Genomic DNA, 21,172 nt, shown 5'->3' with positions numbered 1-21,172 from the left:
GCCTTTAGAAGTGGGACCTGTGTCTCATCACCCTGAGAGTCGATAGAGTTATTCAAAATTTATGCTAAAGGTATCTTGTTTTGCCTGATTTTAAATAGTTGCTTTAAATCGAAACCAAGCTGTTTAGTGACTTAACTTTGCAATTTTTATAATCTATTTTGACCTTATTTAGAAGATACTCGGTGGCGCAGTGGCTAGCGCGTCCCGCAGCAGCATCGCAGGTCCGGGGCTCGATCCTCGGGTTGGGCAAGGTTTGACTCAAGTTAAGGTGCACAAGCACCTTGGAGTCCACAGTCTAGAAAGCAATCAAGGCACTGTATGGGCTGTTTGTGTGACCGAGTTTAGTTTAGTTCTATTTTGACTTTATTTGGAGACTTTAGTTTTAAAAAAATTATCCATAATAACTGAATTGTTGAATTGATCATATTAACTGAATTTTTGATCATACTAAGTGAAGTATTTTATACGTTTTTGAGTACAGATGGACGGTACTTGCACAATTCGGTGACAATATCTGACAGATAACATCCCATCCCATTAAACGACGTCGATTGTATTCAATAACAGTGTTTACTTACGCTGTCAGAAAAATTGGATTTTCAATGGGGAGAGGACCTCCGAAAGAGTTTTACTGCATTTACGATTTTAACTTTTCTTAGTTTTAGTGTTAATATTACCGAAAGAGGAATAAGCTAAATGCGCGAAATTTTAAAGTGTCGTGTAAGGTGAATATAGTCAATCTCCTTCAACGAGAGACGAAACTTTCAACGAAAGGAATCCCTCCTTACTTTTGGCGAATAGCCCTCACGTAGTTTTAGCTTAAATTAAAAACAAGCGTGACTTTTCACCAGGCGTGTTTTTGCTTGCGGTTATGTCCTTGAGCTCGTTTGTGTAAGATGTTTCTTGTTAAATAGTATTTTTGCAACTCTGAATTTTGATGGCTCTTATCTCCTTATTTTGTTTTATCTTGCCTTGTTAATTTTCTCAGCGGCACAGATGGAGGTCCGTGAACTCCTGAGTTCCGCTATCATCCGACTGCGGAAATACCGAATTGAAGAGGAATGAGGGATAAAGGCTGTTCGAGAACATAACGCTTTTATCGTCATTTGTAATCCGGCGTTTCCTTTTACTTGCACATCCTGCGTTAGCGTTGGGAAATACAGAAAAGGAGCTCGAAGAAATGCAATTTTCTGGCTGATACTTGAGACAAAGACGTTATCTCCTCTCGCAGTTATACCGCCCTAATTTCAGTGGAGATAGAGGTTACCGGTATAGTATTAATTGTACATTATTATTATTATTATTAATAATAATAAACAACTTTTTTCGTAATGCATATATAGTACGTACGTACAAACGTAAAAAAAAAAAAAAAAACTCTTCTGAATCCATTTTAAATCCACTTTATAACCCGTTTTGGGAAAATGAGTTCTTTATTCTGTCCGTATGTACAGATGTCACGACAAAGGATTCGAAAGCGGGCAAAATGGACATTTTCGATGAAATGTGATCCCCGAAATTTTTCGCGATTACAATTTTTTTTTAATGTACAATTAATTAATTTTTTTTTTTTTTTTTTTTTAAATTTTTATTTTGTGTTAAGATGTTAAGTGAACAGAAGAGAATTTATATTCCCATTTAATAATTCAAGAACATCAGAGTTTGGATAATCTTTAAGCCATTCATTAAATGTTGGTAGTCACATTAAATGCGATGAACGAGTCTGCAGATTTGGAAGGATGTAAAAACAAATGTTCCAATCCTTTTCCCCCATTTTGGTCAAAAAGTGGTCTGCAACAACATACTTATAAAATACATCATTTCAGCAATTCTCAGTCAGCCAAAGTTCATCCTTGTGGTCCTCATAGATTTCCGAAAAAGGTAAAAAATAAAATTCAGATTTACTGCCTTTACCACACTACAGCCAAGTATCTTAAGAATTTGGGAATTACGCATGGCAGCAGTGTACCACTTTTTTTCTCAAGGTTAACTATTACCGGGCAGCCTACCTTTGAGCTTCCCACGCGAACTCATAGCAAGCAACAAAGAGGTCCTTTAAAGCACTTAAAGCGTTTTACCAACCTCGGTCCAAACACGAGCAGCTGTGCAACAGTCTGCAGACTCGTCTCCATCGCGTTTAATGTAACTACCAACATTTTATGAATGGCTTAAAGATTATCCAAACTCTAATGTGCCTTAAATTATTTAAAAGGGAATATAAATTATCTTCTATTCACTTAACAGCTTAACACCAAAATAAAATAAAATAAATTTAAATTAATTGTACATTAAAAAAATAAATATACTGGTAGTAAACCCGGTAATATATGCTAAAAAGTTGCTTCCACAGAACATTCTAATTTGTAAAAATGGTGTCCACTTGAAAAAAAGCTGAGAAACTCTGCACTATTTTATTTAATTGACTAAACACAAGTTAAACAATGAAACTTCATTAACAACTCCTCACGTATGGCATACGGAGTATTTTAGTTTTCTATAATTACTTTGGCTTAGTTGATTGCGGGAAAGCACACTAGTGCTATCTGCCTAAGATGAAGGATGCATTCGTGGAGCACTATCTAAAGGAAACTGGCTCGTCTATACGTTACACGCGGTCTCCGTGAAGATGATAGTTTTAGAATAGTGTTGATGTCGAAGCTAATTATGTTCTAAGATATATTAATTACTTTCAGAGAGGGTTCCAGTGACACGTTTGGCTACGAGTTTAATGCGCTACACATTTTAATAAATTTAGAAATGCATACAAAATTAACATTATTCTTGCCAATTTCCATGAAATCAAAGAAGAAGACTGAGAAAAGAGCCTGAGAAGAAACTTGTTTCATCTCTTAAGCGAATGTTATCAGGTTAATGGATTCAGAAAAATAAATATTGTTAGGTTGAAATCGGGTGATAACAAAGACAGAAGCATAAAGTAAATAAGGTCTAAGAATAACATACTTCAAAAAAAAAAAAAGTAATAAGTATGGCTCTCGAGGGAAAAGAAATAATTAAAAAGAAGAAAGAAAAGAAAAAGGGGGTGTGAGAGAAAGTAAAACAAGCGAAAAATAGAGAAGAAATCCCTTCCCAAGAACTGTTAACAGGCTTTTAAATTAATGACATCTTTTATGCCTCAATCATTAAAACTTCAGCGTCTAGATCAGAGCTTCTCAGGGAAAAGGCGGAATACGGTCAGCCTTTTAGTTATCTGTTAAGTATTTAGTTTTAGTTATGAATATAAAAAACTACTATTATTCAAATTTTGGTATTTATAAACATTTTCTACACTTCTGTTTAATTTATAAAACATGTTGAAAAATCGCTTATATCTAATTTGAAGAACACACTTACTTCTCTTTCACAACACTTTTGCAGACCCCAACACTCATATAGTAGGTAAGTTAGAATTAACACTTACTATTTACTTGCTTTAAGTATTTTTTTTATATATAGTATCTAAGTATTTTCTAAATATGAAATTATATTTTTAAATATATATTTGTTTTTTTAAAAATTGTGAATTAGTTCTTTTTGTTTCTTATTGGTTTATATGGATTATGTATAGTTCTTTTATAGTTTCTTTTTATTGATATGCATATTCGTGTAGGGGAAGTTTCTGTAGACAAGGGTTTCTAAAATACAATGGTTTCTAGATTTTATTATTTTATAAAAAATTAATTTTTTAAAAATTTTATTTTTTAAGAAAAAGTTTAATTCTTGACTTTACTTTCTTGTTTCTCAAAAGACTTCATTAGTATTTTCCTTTTTGAACTTTAATTCTTAAATGTTAATACTTAAATGTTAATTTCTAAGGGTACCACTTTATTGGAATTACTTTTGGTTTTGACTTTTACCCTTGCCTGCATGAATGACGAAACACGAATTGAATGATTGGAGAGTTAGGTTTGGAGGCAACATCCCCTTGATAAGTCTCTCCTGCCTACTCAACGGTCATGCACATATGCATTTTTTAAAAAATTGTTTAATTTAATTTAAATTTATTAAATTAGTAGATTTATTTTCATGGATAGATTTTGCACTTGATTTGCTTATGCTTCTGAATTTAAATGATATTGTAGATTAGTTCGAGAATTAACTCTTTTACATGTTTGCACATTTTTTTTTTTTAATTATTTTGGCTTTTTTCTTTTTTTAGAATTTAAATTTGCTTTTTTACTTTTATACGTATTTGTTAAGAATTTAAATTTGTTTAAATTAGATAAATATATATATTTATTTTTAGAATTTTGAAAAAAAAAGGAGGAGAATGATCTCTTAGCAATGGTGAAAGGGGTACAATGGCGGCAAAAAAAAAAAAAAAAGTTGAGAATCCCTGGTCTAGACCAACAGTCTTCAGATTTTGTCGACTCATGCTATAGCTCCGTCACGTTTTCTTTTGCTTATTATTTATTTCATTCTACTTATTTATTTCTTCGTTTATTTTTATTAATCATCAGAATACTGAGAAAAGTAAATGCTAAAAAGCTATAAGTATTTTCTCCTTTCTTTCCGCCTACCTTAAGGTATTTTCTCTCTCCTTTCTGCATGCCTTCGTAGTGTAACGGTAGCACACTCGGCGCGTATTCGAGAAGTCCAGGTTCGAGTCCTGGCGAGGGCATTGCTCATTTTTCACGTCTCCAGCTTCAGAAAAACCTAATGACTCTACATCCTTTGTGATGTAATAGGAAGCATACTCGACGTGTATTTGAGAGGTCCAGGGTTCGAATCTCGACGAGGTCATTGCACATTTTTCACGTCTCCTACTGCAGAAAAACCGTAATGACTCTACAACACTGCAAATGTACTATGTTCGTTTCTACTGACTGCATATTACTGGTATTGTTTCGCTTATTGTCTGTTTAATCTGTTTATAAAATTCTTACTGTATTCAGCAAAATTATTAAGTGATAAATTAGTAATATTTCTTCTTTGGAATGCTTTATAATAACCCACCTCATTCTCGCTGCTGCAACAGATTAGTATCTGTAACGCTGAAAATCATTTTATGTGAAAGAATGTATGTCTATTACACGTAGATGACACTGCAGGTTATTTTAAAAATCGCTTTGTAAGACACTTTAGTACAAAATTTGCAGTTTTGGAAACTGACAATAAATTTGATTTGGATTTGGGAAACATTTCGTAAAGGTAGCTATTTAGCTCACTTGCGCGTCTAAAAATGCAATTCATTTCCTCTCTCCTTTTATTCGCCCACCAGCTGCTGAGCGGTAAAATCGCTGAACACTGGTAGTTCTAACCTGGGTTTGATTCCAGGCGAACGGGCTGGCTGCATGGTCGTTGTGGTTTTCTCCATGTGTAACGTATGTCCGAGCTGGCATCCCTTAAAAAGTCCTCCACGAAGGCATCCCTCTTCTTAGGCAGTATATAAAATATTTATTCCGAATAAACAATTAAACATAACTTCAATCTTTTAGAACAACCATTTTCCTATTTATTTTTAACAATAACAACGGTAAAGAAAAAACTGGTAACCATGGTAACACTTTACGACTGCTCAGATAGTCTCGCAGACGATTTTCACAGACGATGTGTTAGCGTCGCAGAATAAATACAAAAATATTAAACAGGCAGATAGCTCTAGTGTGCTTTGCCATAATCAACTAAACCAAACCAACTGTTATTTAATTCAGTTTGTTTTACATCGTAAAAGTGAGTACACGATATACTTTTTACACTTAGCCTCACGTGCGGATTTTAAAGATTCATCTTTTCAATATTTTTGGTTTATTTGAAAGATGAATCTTGGTATCAAACAGTGTAGATGATGTAATTTACTGCAATGATAAGCTCTGTTATAAAGTTTTTTGAAAGGATCATGTAATGGAGATAAGGATAAGTTGGCGCATCTCTTCTAACGATAAAAAATATAAGCATTTTTTTCCCCTGCTCTTCAGGGAAGTTTTTTGAATTTATTTATCCCCTCCACTCACCCCAAGGAACATTTCTTCTTTTAGTCCTAAAATTGCGATTATATTTTTAAATGTTAATACGCTGCTTTTATTTGTATTAGAGCATAAATAATTTTTTTAAAAAATTTAAAGAAATCAACTGATATCATAAGTAACTACGGGCTACAGCCAAAGCAAAATTTATAATTTCTATTTACACCTTAAAAAAAATTCATAAAAACATTTCATTACGAATGAAATCATCATGAAATTTTCAAGAAATATTTTTGATATATTAGAACAGGTTATAGGCTATAAAATGTCTTCATACGACTTTAATTAGCCAAAGAATTAATTAAAAACTTCCTTTTTCCTACATTTTTGACTTACTTTGTTGGGTTTTTCCCTATTAAAGGGATTTGGCTACGCGCCAATTTATTATTTCACAAATATATTAGAAAAAGTTTATAGGCTATAAAATGTTTGTGTGGTTTAAAGCCACGAACCTGCGCGCGCAGACAAACTTTTACATCGTTTAACTTATCGTTGTGAAACTTTCAACATGTAATGTTTATACAACGACAATCATTTTAAGCTATAAAACACGAGTACAGCGACCACGTACTTATGACCCTAGCTTAAATTTAACAAATTACTTACATTTTAATTTTGCTATACTTTTTACATCGTTTAACATAAAATACTTCAATTTTTACAGCAACATCTGTTAATTGTTTAGGAAACTACGAATGTCATACTATACTATTATTACGCCTGTCACACGTTAGAGTGCACTGATGTTATAGAGTAGGTCTTCCCACAGAGAAATGTTTATAGTCTTACAATTGAAAAAAGAACGGTTATGATTATTTGAAATCGCATTTTTTTCTGTTATTGTTTCTGCTATTGTTTTTTTCTGTTACTGTTATTGTTTTTATTTTTCGAATAATTATCTTTCGTTTGTAAGATAATTTTTCGTATAAGTTGAATATTTTTAAGTTTTTTTTTTTTTTTTTTTTTTTTTTTTACTACGATCCTAACTAACATCTGTTTTAATTTCCGATACACAGTCTCGCGCGCTGGAGATAATTCTCCCCCCCCCGTATAGTGCTGCCATTGCTCGCTTTGAAATCGTTGAGTTTCTTAATCAAAAATTCGTTAAAGTTTTACAAAGTATGAAATAGATAATAAAGCAAATTCCAAATTTGGGCTTCCAGATGCCCATATTCGGGTGAAAACGTGCGTTTTTCAAAATTGGATGGCTCTAGGTACCGTCATTTTATCACAATGCGAGAAACATACATGCGTTTATGCAGAATCTTCATTATTTTTAATTTCTTTAAATATAATACAGGGCTGTAATATTTGGTGGCAACAGTCTGAAAAGTGAATGGACATTTAAAGCTTTCAACGTGAAATGCCAAAAGAAAGTTAATAGCTCTTCTGGGCTAACGCACTTCGGGCTAAAAATATCAATTAATTTTAAAAAATAGGTTACTTTTGTGTCTTAGTACAAGATGACTCCTGATCAGGGGTCTCGGGACGATCAGCTTTCTTAGCTAACCAGTATTTTTGAAAACATAAAACATCCGTTATTGAACATCATGCCTCTAATAGTTCGATTACTTCCACAGAAAACAGAATCGTCTGAACCGGGAGCGGGCATCTTAACGGGATTGCATCCTAGTGAAATTCATAAGTTTATGTCCGAGAGAAAAATCTACTTATTCATTACTCAAGAAATGTCCCACCTGAAGTAAAAGTGAAACTAAGCGGGAATAATTGGATTTATTATTCATCTCCCTTGAGCCCATATTCCCTTGTCAGACAAGTTGGGAGCCAAAGTCTTATACACAAGTAGATAAAATAAATAAGACAATTCCCGAGAACTCGATTAGAATTTTTTTTTCCTTTCGCTCATGCGATTTGCAAAGATGACAAAGAATTGTTTCTCCTACAGCAAGTTCAGTCCGCATTCATCATCGTCATTCGTGAGCGGTGGCCATTTTAGTTCGCAAAAATATTCCTATTTGTATAGCTGCAGTTTCTTTTCTTTTTCAAACTTTCTATTTCTGTTTACTTAAAAGTGATACGAAATAAGTTAAACAGAGTTATTTATGCAATTATTTTATTTTATTTTACTTTTAAATTATATTTTAGAGAACTTTCCATTTATTTATTTATTCGAGAGAGATGAAAGAATGCTAAGTAAATTGCAAAGATATTTAAACATGAGACTTTGAAGTTATTCTTACACAAAATAGCTTTCCTAAATTTCGTCATTTTTGTAAACTGTATTCATGTAACTAAAATTTTATCTCAATCACTGTTGATATTTTAATGCTCGCTAACCCATACTTAAGACGTAACGTAAGAAACCTCACGATGTAGAACAAAAGCAATGAGCTTCATTATTACCCCAAAGGGCGTTAGACCAGAAGAGCTATTAATTTCATTCTGGCATTTCGCATGGAAAACTTTAAATGTCCCTTTCACTTTTCAGATTGTTGCCACCAAATATTATCGCCTGTGTTATGTTTAATTAAATTAAATAATGAAGAATCTGCATAAATGTATGCATGGTTCTCACATCGTGATAAAACAACGGTACGTAGTGTTATCAAATTTTGAATAACGTAATCCTCCACCGAATATGGACATCCGGTAGCCCTAATTTGGAATTTGTTTTATTATCTATTTCATATTTTATAACACTTTAACAAATTTTTGATTAACAAACTCAACGATTTCAAAGCGAGCAATGGCAACAATGTACGAAAAAAAAATCATTTTTACCTCCAGCGCGCGAGACTGTGTATCGGTAATTCTAAAGACATGCTCTCATTTTAAAATTATTTTGCTATATTACTGTTGAATTCAATTTTATGGTTTAAGTGCAAATAGCATGATATTTAATAAATACAGGAAACACACAAAACTTTAAGAAAACGCGCCTTTGGGAGTAATGTAAAATCTCAAAGCTTTCAGATATTTTTTTATTCTTATTCTTATATTTTTTTTAATATAAATCCTGCTTATTGATGGAAATGGCGAGAACTGATCTTGCCTTAGCTCCATTGACAAAAACTGTATTTCGATTCTCTGGATTTAAAATGTTTCAAAATCAGAGCAGAAAATGAAAAGAAGAAAGTTTCTGAATTTTATGGTATTCTTTTAAAGAACAATTCTTTTAAAAATTCTAGTACTTTAATCATTTTTGTTCATCATTAACTATTTCAAGTAAAATAGATCGACAGAAAGTAATATTGTTTTATTGTATTTTTATAGTAAAAGTTGTGATTTCTCTATCTTACTATTTTAAGGAAATATAGTCAAATTTAGTCAAGACTGCCATCCACATTGCAGACGAATGTGGCCATTTGTGAAGGCCCTTTGAGAGACAATGTTCTGTAACAATTTTTATTAATGTTCTTTGAAATATGGTCGCTTTCAGATATGGTCGTTTGTTAGATGTAACCAAGAAGAAAGTTTTGACAGTCTTGAAGCTCGAGATCACCTTCTTGCTCCTATCGGCTGTCGAACACAATAGCGGCCGAGAAGCCAATGAACACTGGTAGTTCACACTGACTCGATTTAAAGCGAATGGGCTAGCTACATGGCTGTTTTCGTAGTTTTTCCCATGTGTGAAGTGGATACGAACCAGCTCCCCTTGGAAAGTCTTTTACGAAGGCATTCCTTCCTTCGCATGCTTTGCCATAATCAAATAAACAAGGACCAAACCAAAACTTACTGGTTACCAGATTTAACACAACTTAATACGCCTTTACAGAGAGGCTTTTAAAATCATTAAAGGATTTTTTTCTTTGTCGATTTCATTTTCTAATAACGAAACACTTTTTCATTAAAACTGAAAGCTTACAATTTTTTTTCTTAATTTATTTTTTACTATTATGTAAAAATAATTTCAACGCATACATACTGGTCCCGTTAAAAAAAGCTTTACAACAAAAATTTGAACTAAGAATGACTTTTATATTTTCCTGCCACCTCCCCTTATTTTTAGAAAAAGAAAAGAAGAAAGGAGGTAGAATTAGAATACGACAGGAAACGTCGCGCAGTTCGTGGATTATATAAAAGGGGGGAGGGGATCTTCGATCAAATTTCGCGCAGTTCGTACCCTACCAGACAGATCTATCTTTTAGAAAGTTACCATTGCATTCGCGTTATTAAAGAAAAAAGAAAAAGAAAAAAAATCTGAAAGCTTTCAGATTACATCCGAAGTTTTTTTTTTTTTTTTTTTTAATATTTTGTGTGTTACCTTTATTTATTAAAAATCATGTTCTTCGGACTGAAACCATAAAATTCATTTCAGCAGCAATATCACAAAAAGATTTTAAAAAAGTCTTTAGAATTTCCGATACATAGTCTCGTGCGCTGAAGTGTTTTTTTTTTTTTTCCCTCCCGTACAGTGTTTCTGTTGCTCGCTTTGAAATCGTTGAGTTTGTTAATCAAAAATTCGCTAAAGTTTTACAAAAATATGAAATAGATAATACCAAATTCCAAATTTGCGCTTCCAGATGCCCATATTCGAGTGGAGAATTACGTTATTCAAAATTTAATGTGTCTAGGAACCGTTATTTTTTCACAGTGCGAGAAACATACATACATTCATGCAGATTTTCCATTATTTAATTTCTTTAAATATAGTGCAGGGATCTAATATTTAGTGGCAACAGTTTGAAAAGTGAAACTCCTCAGAGAGTTGTTAGTGAATCAGGCAAAATGTCAAAACGAAATTAATAGCCCTTCTGGGCAGTTTGACCCTTTGGGCTAAAAAGGAAAAATTCCAAAACGTTTTAATTGTATATTTTGCTGTTGTGTTTGATGTTGCATTTTCGTATATTTTCATGTACACATATTGCTTTTTAAATTTACTTTATTAAAACTTCGAATTTTATTCCTTCCGAGCTTAAAATCGCAAATGACATATGAATCCGCCGACAATCGCTTTATTCCCCTTCTGAGAAAAAATATCACCGTTTGAGCAACTGTAATTTCCAGAGATGTTTGCAGTTTCGGTATCTGCTTTAAACAGGACTGTTTAAGAAAAACATAATCTTTGTCAATAATTTATTGTTTCGTTAAAAGCTGTAGCTTTTAACGAAATAATAAACTGAAGAATATTTCTGAAAGAATAAGCTGAAACTGCATAATATTCTTTGTTAGAAAATATATAACAAGAATTCTTAGTTTTTACTTCCTTGTACGAAGTAAAAAGGAAATATTGTAATCGCGAAAAGCTTCAGGCAGCATATTTCAACGAAAATATCCACTTTGACCGCTATCGAATGCAATTTAACGATGTTTTTGCGTGATATCTGTACGTAAGGACAGAATAAAATACTCTTTTCCTTCAAAAAAATTATAAAACTGCTTTAAAATTAATTCTGAAGAGAATTTTGTACGAACGTATGTACGTATGTATCTCGCATAATTCAAAAACGAGTAGCCTCAGAACGTTGAAATTTTGTATATAGGGCTGCTATAACATGTAGATATGCACTTCGTATTTTGGTTGCAATCGGCCGCACCAAACGTATATAAATATATTTATATATTTATCCACACTCTGTTACCCGGCTCAGTGATCTCAGTTTCTTTACTCTTATATGTTTGTAAATTGTACATTTTTTGCTTTAAAAATGATTGAATTATGTTGTTTTTATCTTCCGGTTAAGGTTTTTATGCCTTTAGTAAATCTGTATGAAATATTTTTAGAATTATCAACAATTTTAAAGTTGTCTAAGTGCCGTTAAGCCTTTTTTTTTTTTTTTTTTTTTTTTGGCGGCCATTCATGTTTACATTTGAAACATGAGACTAGTGTATTTGTTGCCAATCTAGAGAAACTTAGCTTCACAACAACAAAGATAACGCATTCATTTATTATTGCCAATTAAATCATGCTTAATTCTTTCTGGAATTTTTTCGAGGAAATAAGTGTTTAAGATTTACTTCGTAATTTTTAATATAGATATTTTGAGTTTTTATGTATTTTTGCCTTCTCGCGAAGTGAGAACTAAATTAATTAAATGAGAAATACTCAATCGTCTGTGAAAAACTGTTTCTTTTTTGTTTTGTTTGCTTAATTTCTTTTATACATCATTCTAGCTTTATTATAGTATTTTAATAGAACATGTGGCAACGATTAGATAATTCTATTCTTTAAATGATATAAATTTTGTGCATGATGAGTTATAATATGAACGAAATATATAAGTTAACTGTTATATAATTATTGGATTATATAACAGTTAATTTCCGTTATATAATTATTATATAAGTTAAATGTCATTTAATTATTAATACTGTTAAGTGAATCTAGCGCCAGAGTGTTGCTATGGTAAACAAATACTAGATTGAATTTTAAAGAATGCTTTTATTCTATTGTGGTTTATGCGCTGTCGGCGAAATAGATTTAATTCAATAAGTTTAAATGAAATGCAATAAAAAATGCGTATAATTTAATATTCCGTACAAGGAAGTCATGTGGTGTACACATCAGTTTTGTTTAGTAAAGTTTGAGACAACTACCTCCCAAAATAACCACTGTTTCTGAAAACATATAAAGAAACTTCAGTGAAATATCTATTGTCTAAAATGATTATTACCGCAGACGACTAAAATGGTCTGGAATCATGAGTTGCCATTAGAGTGTATTTCGAAACACCTGTACTTTGCCATGATGGACAATTGGATACCATTTTTATGGATCAAGTTGTATGAATTGTGGTGACGAAGACTAATTCTTTCTAGATTGAACCTTTAACCGGAATCTAATGTATAGTGTACTTATCACTCGGATAATTCAAATAAAACTCATTTTATTCGATTGAATGATGTGATGGCGTTTTGCGGAAGAGAGGGAAAGTAAGGAAATGGATAAAAAAAATAATTGAAAATAGATTTGAATTTCAAGCCTGACGGTTTATGATCTAGCCTCAAATGCTAGGTATGCATAAAATATATCAAAAGACAAATTTAGAATAATCACATGTGATTAAAAGATTGAAAAGAGATTTGCATTTCAAGCCTGATGATTTATGGTCTAGCTTCGAATGTTAGCCCTGGATGACTAAGTTTATTTTCAATAAATTAAGTTTTCGATAACTTCATGATCCCATTTTAAATAGATATGCATGAAAATAGAAAAACCGCGAAAGACAAATTTAGAATAATCACACGTGATTGAAAGACTGCAAACAGATTTGCTTTTCAAACCTGTGCGTTGTTCTAAAATTATTTCACAGGAATTAAAGAATTGATCAGATTATTAAGTATAAGTTTACCAGCAAGGTCGTATATATACGGCCTAGAGTAATTTTTGTGATATCTGTAAGAACGTATATATACGTGCATATTAAAATATGTCAAAGAAATTAAAGAAATATATTAAAAGTACACAAATCCAGGTATAAAATACCAGGAGAATTTTTACATGAAATCAAGAAAATAATTTTTTCTCATAGTAGTTTTGGGAAATTTGTGCGTTCTTAGAGAAAACCCTGGCCGGTAGAAGGTTAACAAGGTAATAAGGTATTTATCAGGTAATGTTACAAATGTTCTCTTCCTCAATAGATAACGCTCTCAAAAACTACTTTTCAAAAGAGAATAATTCAGCCTTGCTTTAATAGGGGTAACATATGGGAAAGATAGAGGGCAGCAGCGGATTGTATTGGCACGTCTTTTACCACAGTATGAAATGGGAAAAGGAGGAAGCGGGAAATCTCCGTAAAATCAGTCGCCCCCTGTGGTGCACATTGGTCAACGCTTTCGGTGATGATACGATTAAATGCCTAATGAGATTACCTATTCTCAATGAAAACATGAAGTTGCAAGATTTCGCTGTTTGGAACAACAACTATGAGCAACTAAGTGTAGAAAATAAAGGCATAAAACATACTGAAAATCAACAAAGTAGTTTTCTGAGTTAAAAAATAGGATAAAATAAAAACATTGCTGAAAAGGTTTAATATTTTTTTAATCTACAAATTTTTATCTCTTTTTTCGATTTTAACAATGTATAGGCAAACTGCATGCAACATCTTTGCATTTTTTTCCCAGTGTTATCAGTTTATCAGATGTGACTGAATGTTAACATCCTGTTCAAAATCCTTTCTGCTAATCACATAAAAAGCTGAACCATGGAAAAACTGTCAAATACGTCTATTGGATCGCAGTGGAAACCAGAAACTCGTCTGCAGCTGGAAAATTCGGAAATGACAAAGAGTGAATGTTGAATAGCGACATACTTATAGTGCAGTGGGGGAATTCAAGCAGAACATAACGCACAGAAGGGACTTAGCAATCACCTGGCTAGGTACCCAGCCAATGCGATACGTCGTGGAAATTATTAACAGGAAGAGAATAATATGTGAAATGCACGTTTGTGACATTTTATTCGATTATGTGAAAAATCATTTGTAAATGGAACGCTAAAAATCAATTCGCATCCATCTGACGAATCACGTATAAATAATAAATCAAGGAAAGGAAAGCGCTAAAGAAATTAATATTTTAGAAAACAATTCTGGAGCTATAGATCTCCCCTCCCCTTACCCAAATGAAACAGAATCTATTCAGTAATAAGTCACTAGATTAGCTGACTTTGAATTTAAATCTGAAACGCAAAAGGTTTTAAAAAATAAAGTTTAATATCTAATTCAGCGATTAAACGTGTAAGAAACTGAAAACAGTTCTCTCGATCTCTTGTGATGTAGTGATGAACACATCCAGTTAGCCAATTGGAAAATTCTGCTTCCATTGACGGCGATAACATGATTGATTATCCGAGATTGCCTTTTCTAAAAAACTACCGATACAACAAGGAAATAAAATCATTAAAAGTCTTCTCAAAATAATAAACAGTTGCAGCGCAAAATGTATCTTCATAGCTACTCTGAGACGGACTTCGAAACGGCATTTAAAACTGGTGAAGAAAACTGAAAATTCTTAAGCATAAGACTGGGTAGATATTAGGACTTTTGGAAAGAGTAATATGAGAAATATACTACTAAAGCCCACCTCGAGAACACGCTCGAGTGGATGGAATAATTTCTTAAAGGACATGTAATTACTGTCACTAATACTGTGTGATTTTTCTAAGACATCAGTCTACGATTCTAAATGAGTTTGACTTTTTGTTGAAAAGACATCTTAAAAAGTGATGTTTAGTGGTGTGTGGTGGTGTATTAGATTACGGCAAAGCACTCGAGGGCTATCTGCCTTAAGGGAGGGACGCCTTCGTGGAGGACTTTTTAAGGGAAACTGGCTCGTATACACGTTACAAATGGGGAAAACCAAGAAAACACCCATGCAGCCAGCCCGTTCGCGGGATTCGAACCTCGGACCGAACTACCAGTGTTCAGCGACATTACCGCTCGGCCGCTGGTGGGCCGTGATGTTTAGTACCGATATTGATTTCTTTTCTGAGCAGTACTAGTCGCTTTCAACTAGTAGCACCTCCGGCTAGTACTTGGAAGAGCCAGAGTTCGAATTCCGACGTACGCACAGCTGACTTCTCACGCTTCCCGACTTTTCAGAATTCTAGTAACTCTAAAGTGGTTCCCAATTAAAATGTCGTGAACGAAAATTCATTGCTACCTCGATTTAGCTGACAGAATATCATTCCTCTTTTTCCAGTTGCCTGTAAACAATGTGCACTGTGAGGAAATATCATATTTCCCCGTCCATGCTTTCGTCGTGTAAGTGGTAGCACAACCAGCTTGTCGTTTGAAGATCCATGATTCAAATCTCAGCAATAGCTTTGAACAAAAACCTAACAGAATCATTAGAAACCTTAACATGAAGAAAACCTAATAGCTCTTTAAATTGAATCACAATGTTAACAGAAAATTCTGTTACTATAGCAACATTTTATTTACCAGTTAATAACACTGATGTCGATACTAAATACAGAACATACGTCTGACTTACGTCTGAACATAACGTCTACACGAATACACGAAGAAATCTGACCAGTTGGAGAAGAGGGATTTTTATACACTGAATATATCTGGTCAAGAAAGCTGGAACTTTACTTATTATACAAGAAAGCTTTAAATTGATTACAAACCAAGGAAGCAATTTTGTCTGACCTCAAAGAATACTATTTAAAATAATTACTTTTTTTATTATCTTCGATACCATGTCTTGTTAATGTTGCTTTACTCCATCCTTACTTCATTTAATTTTTATGATCCTTTATATTTAATTTAATGATAATTTACTCGCTCTCTATTCATGTATATTCCATTTAATTCTTACGAATTTTTAATTTAACTTTTAATTATTTATTACTAACTTATTATTTGTGTTTACTTCTTTAGATTTTATTTTAGTTATTAGCCCAAAGGGGCGTTCGCCCAGAAGGACTCTTACTCTCGAAACAGCATTTTGCGCTGAATCACTAAAAGCATTGTATCACTTTTCAAATTGTTGCCGCCAAATATTATCGCCCTGTATTATATTTTAAAAAATTAAATAATGAAGAATCTGCATGTGTGTATGTATGTTTCTCGCATTGCGCAAAAACAACGGTACCTAGAGACATCAGATTTTGAATAACGTAGTCCTCCACCAGAATATGAGCACCTGGCAACCCGAATTTCGAATTTGTTTCATTGTCTTTTTCATATTTTATGAAACTTTAACGAATTTTTTATTAACAAAACAATTTCAAAGCGAGCAATGGCAACACAGTCCGGAAAAAAAAAATTTTCTCCAGTGCGGGAGACTGTCTATCGGATATAGTAAAGATATACTGTTTTTAATAGATCAAATTCTCTGGAAACGTATATGTGTGTATAAATGAGAAAAGCGCCCCTTTAGGCGTTATATGAAATCGAAAGCTTTCAGAATTTTTTTTGGGGGGGGGGGAGGAATTATTTATTATTATTTTTTCCCCGCTCTTGATGGCCTTGCATAAGTCTACGACACTTATAAATTAAGACCTGGATTTCGCCACTCATAGGTGACAGTTCTGTAGGATTAAAACTGTGACCAGCAATATTTGGGCAGAAGCTATAGTTCATAAAATTATTTTTTAAAATTTCTGAACTCCAGTAGCTTTAACATTTAACTAGAAATTAGAAATTAGAAACGGATAATTCCGTTTTATGGTAAATGTTAAACGTTTAAATACGAATTCATTGGAAATTTGTTAGCCCAAAATAAAAAAATCATTATTTTAGTGATAGTTGGAATATAAAAGAAAAAGATATGATAATAATGCATAAAACTAGCAGAATTTGCATTAACACTATTACATGTAACTTGTCTAGAGAAGAATTTTTGTTCAGTTTTAAGCCTATAAAGTTTCCTAAATAGTTTAAAACAACCTTTGAAAATGTTAATTACTAATTGCCGTTACAGTTACGAGGGAAGCAAGGGGTATGTACGTCACCGGGCGTCGCATCCAAGAGGCTTCAGCTGATGTTACGAAATTTCAAAATGAAATGTTTTCCATTCTTTTTAAACAGTAGAGGGGTGTGAAAACTTCAGTTGCCCCTTCCGGGCATTGAAAACCCAACCCTAGCTACAGCTTTGCCTCTCATATCATGTTCTAGGTCAAAAAATGTGATTTGGCATTTACCATTCTTATTAGTGTAAAATTTCCATGAATTAATGAAACAATGAATTTATTATAGAAATTTTAAAATTCCTCGCTTCCGCACTCGCACACACCAGCAAAAATGAGGATCCATAACTTCTTTGAAGCGTAAAATGTAATTGGCATGAGAAAGAGAAAGTAGGTAGAATAGCCCTTTCTGTTGGAAAGCCTTCATAATGGTACCAGTAGACCGTAACAACAACCACTCCACCCGGACTTTTTTAGAACTAAAAACGTGGCACAGATTTCACTGCCCTTTTCTTCTCTGTTTCAGGCGCATCTTCCCACCAACTTAACGTTTTTTATCTTGCCACGTAACTTTAGCTTGTTAGTTAAGCATTCTTTAACAAATGCTTTCTCTAACAGTTAAAAAATTTCCTAAGACAAAAAGTATATTCATTCAACCGGAAACATTTGAAAAGAGGATGTATGTTTCTTTGCGAGAAAAGGAAAAAAATTAGTTGCTGGTATGAGTAGTATTCCTTACGTTTACCGAAAACACAAGTAGTGCGAGTTTTAAAAGCTAGACTGTATTACAAATATTAATATGATAAATTTTACACAGAGGAACGTAACAAAAAAATTAATTTAACAACAGTCCTATATCCGAATCTTATGAACTTAGATGAAAATCAGGGTTGTCTTTTAACGATAGTTTTGTACCTTGTAGAGTCATTAGGTTAATTGGAAGCAGAAAAGATGAAAAATATGCAACCGCCTTCGCCGGGAATCGAACCACGGACCTCTGGAATACCGGCCCAGCGTGTTACCGTTACACCACGAAGGCACGCTAGGGATGTGGGTGAAATACCTTATAACCTTTTAATTTGACATTTAATTTAAATCGAACTATTTTTTGGCCATTTTCCTTTCAATTTCAGTATGGTCAAAGCTCGATCTCTGGATATTTTTCGAAATGGCAAGACACTTCTAACACTGGCCAGCAGACTCATGATTACAGGGAATTTATTATCATTATTTCAGGTTTTATACCTTTACTTGATTACTTTAGGATTTAATTTCCCAGCCGATAACTAGAGGATGTTCAATACTTTGGTGTTTTTTTTAGCCCAAAGGGCTATTAATTTCGTTTTTTGCATTTCATCCATTAATTTCGTGTTGAAAACTGTAAATGTCGGTTCAGTTCAAACTGTTGCCTCCAAATATTACAGCCCTGTATCATATTTAACGAAATTAAATAATGAAGAATCTGCATAAATGTCCGTATGTTTCTCACATTGTGATAAAACGATGGTACCTAGAGTCCTCAAATTTTGAGTAACTGTGCATCGGAAATTCTAAAAATATGCTCATTTTAAAATTATTCTGAGATATTGCTATTGAACTGAATTTTATGGTTTAAGTGCGAAGAACATGATATTTAATAAATAAAGGTAACATACAAAATGTTTATATATATCTAAAAAAAAAAAAAAAAAAAAAAAAAAAAAAACCCACCCCTTTGGACGTAATTTAAAATCAGATTTTTTTAAGTCCAAAGGGACAATTTGCCCTAGGACTATTATTTTCGTTTTGGCATTTTGCGTTGGTACACTATAAATGTCCGAATTACTTTTCAAACTATTGCTACCAAATATTATCGCTCTATATTGTATTTAAAGAAATAATGAAGAATCTGCATAAATGTATGTATGTTTCTTGCACTGTGATAAAACAACGGTACCTAGTGTCCTAGTGTGTGTGTGTGTGTGATTATGGCAAAGCCTCGAGGGTTATCTGCCTAAGAGGAGGGATGCCTTCGTGGAGGACTTTCTAAGGGAAGCTGGCTCGTATACACGTTACACATGGGGAAAACCACGAAAACGCCCATGCAGCCAGCCCGTTCGCGGGATTCGAACCTCGGACCGAACTACCAGTGTTCAGCGACTTTACCGCTCGGCCGCCAACGGTACCTAGAGCCATCCAATTTTGAATAATCAATGTTTCCACCAGAATATGTGCATTTAGAAGCCCAAATTTGGAATTTGTTTTATTAGCGATTTAATTTTTTTTAAACTTTAACGAATTTTTATTAACAAACTCAACGATTTATACGTAAGTCTATCTATCACGTAAGTCACGTGATATCTGAAGTCAACGAAATATATCTCATTGAGTACAAGTTTTACATGTTGCTCTTATTCGCTTTGAATTAGAGTTGTTAATATAATTCTGTTAAAGATTTTAATTAAGAGATTAAACTGCACAAGTCATGTCTTTAACAATTTTTTTTTTTTTTTTTTTTTTTTTTTTTAAGTGACACTAAGGAAAACGTGTTTTTAAGGATAAGTGGAAAATTATGTACTCCTGTAATATTTGCAAAGCTGTATATTTATTTTATTTGCAAAAACATAAAAATGTATGTTTTATTTATTTAATTAATTTTATTTTATTGTTTGTTTTTCTCTTTCACAGAAACGAAATTTTATCAAGTGCCAAACTGTAGCAAGAAATAAGGACATTTGTAATAATTTACATACAAACATATATACGTATTTTTTTATCTGTATGTGTCTAATAAAAATTTCATAAATAAAAGAAAGAGAATAAGTTGTCATTATTTATTCTCACTTTTTGTCCCACCTTGGAAAACCTTTCCAGAAAAGTAGGAAAGTTTTCATAATTTGTTTATTTAAGCTAAAATTTATTGATTTAGTTAAATTACAGAATTTAAACACTAAATAACTTGTATTTTTTAAAATTAATATCGGCCTGAAATTTATCAGTATTTAGTTGTCAATATATTTTAATTACGAAATGTAGCCAACAGAAGTTTTTTGCAGATACCAACTTTTAGATTTCAAATAGAAAATAAATATAAGTTTGAATTTTTTAAGTTATTATGATGATGATGATGATGATGATGATTAGTGTATGTTTTCATAAATATTTAGAAAAATCAAATTTAAAATTTAATAAAAAGTTTTTTATTTCCTTACTATTTATTTTATTAAAAAAATAAATAAAATATCAGGCTCGTCAACTGTTTTCAGATCACACATTTGGGCCGCATGTAATTTGAGTCTGCATATTTAGACAAAATAAAGGTTTTATGTTTCGTGTAATGGCGTCACTGAGCAAGTGATGATTCTACATTTTTTCTGTTCTTCCAATTTCTGAGGCATGATCAAATCTACAGATTTTATTTTGTCGAGACAGAATTTTATATGTTAAGTAAAAAAGTACATTTCCTTTGAGGAGTAAAAGGAAGAACTGATTAAGTTATAAATAAAGTCGGAAAAAAAATATGAAAGCTTTCAGAATTTATATTACGCCCAAAGTGTCTTTTTTTCCCATTTACACGTACATATACGTTTCGAGAGTATTTGAGCTAACGCCCCTTTGGGATAAAAATATTTAAATGTCATTGTTCGCTTTGAAATCGTGGAATTCCTTAATAAAAAATTCGTTGTAGTTTAAAAAAATATGAAAGTAAAGTTTTAAAATATAGAGAAATACTTTCGAAAAACAAGCTAGGAAAATGCAAAATTAATTTATCAAAAATAAATGAGTGACTGGTATAATTACGTTTTATAAAACCTAAAATGTATATAAAATGATCTGACTGCATAAAAACTTTAGTTATTTAATTATTCGTAGCATTATTGAACCCCGATAGTTTGAGTGATTCGAA

General features: G+C 32.5%; 1 protein-coding gene and 1 long non-coding RNA gene across 3 annotated transcripts in view; one reads left to right on the top strand and one right to left on the bottom strand.

Moving 5' to 3' along the window:
* The window catches only part of LOC118190611 (uncharacterized), a 237,968-nt gene that overhangs the window by 111,835 nt on the left and 104,961 nt on the right, over positions 1-21,172 (bottom strand). The window lies entirely within an intron of this gene.
* Positions 847-20,085, top strand: LOC146993554 (uncharacterized). The gene is made up of 2 exons (XR_015044409.1): positions 847-1,269; positions 19,954-20,085. It is a non-coding gene; the product is annotated as an uncharacterized LOC146993554 (long non-coding RNA).

This window comes from Stegodyphus dumicola, chromosome 12, assembly GCF_044657685.1.
Source record: "Stegodyphus dumicola isolate Sdum_Otavi_A_Nest chromosome 12, ASM4465768v1".
Classification (NCBI taxonomy): Eukaryota; Metazoa; Arthropoda; class Arachnida; order Araneae; family Eresidae; genus Stegodyphus; species Stegodyphus dumicola.
The sequence above is the reverse complement of the archived record's forward strand: the minus strand, read 5'-3'. Positions and strand labels throughout refer to the sequence as shown.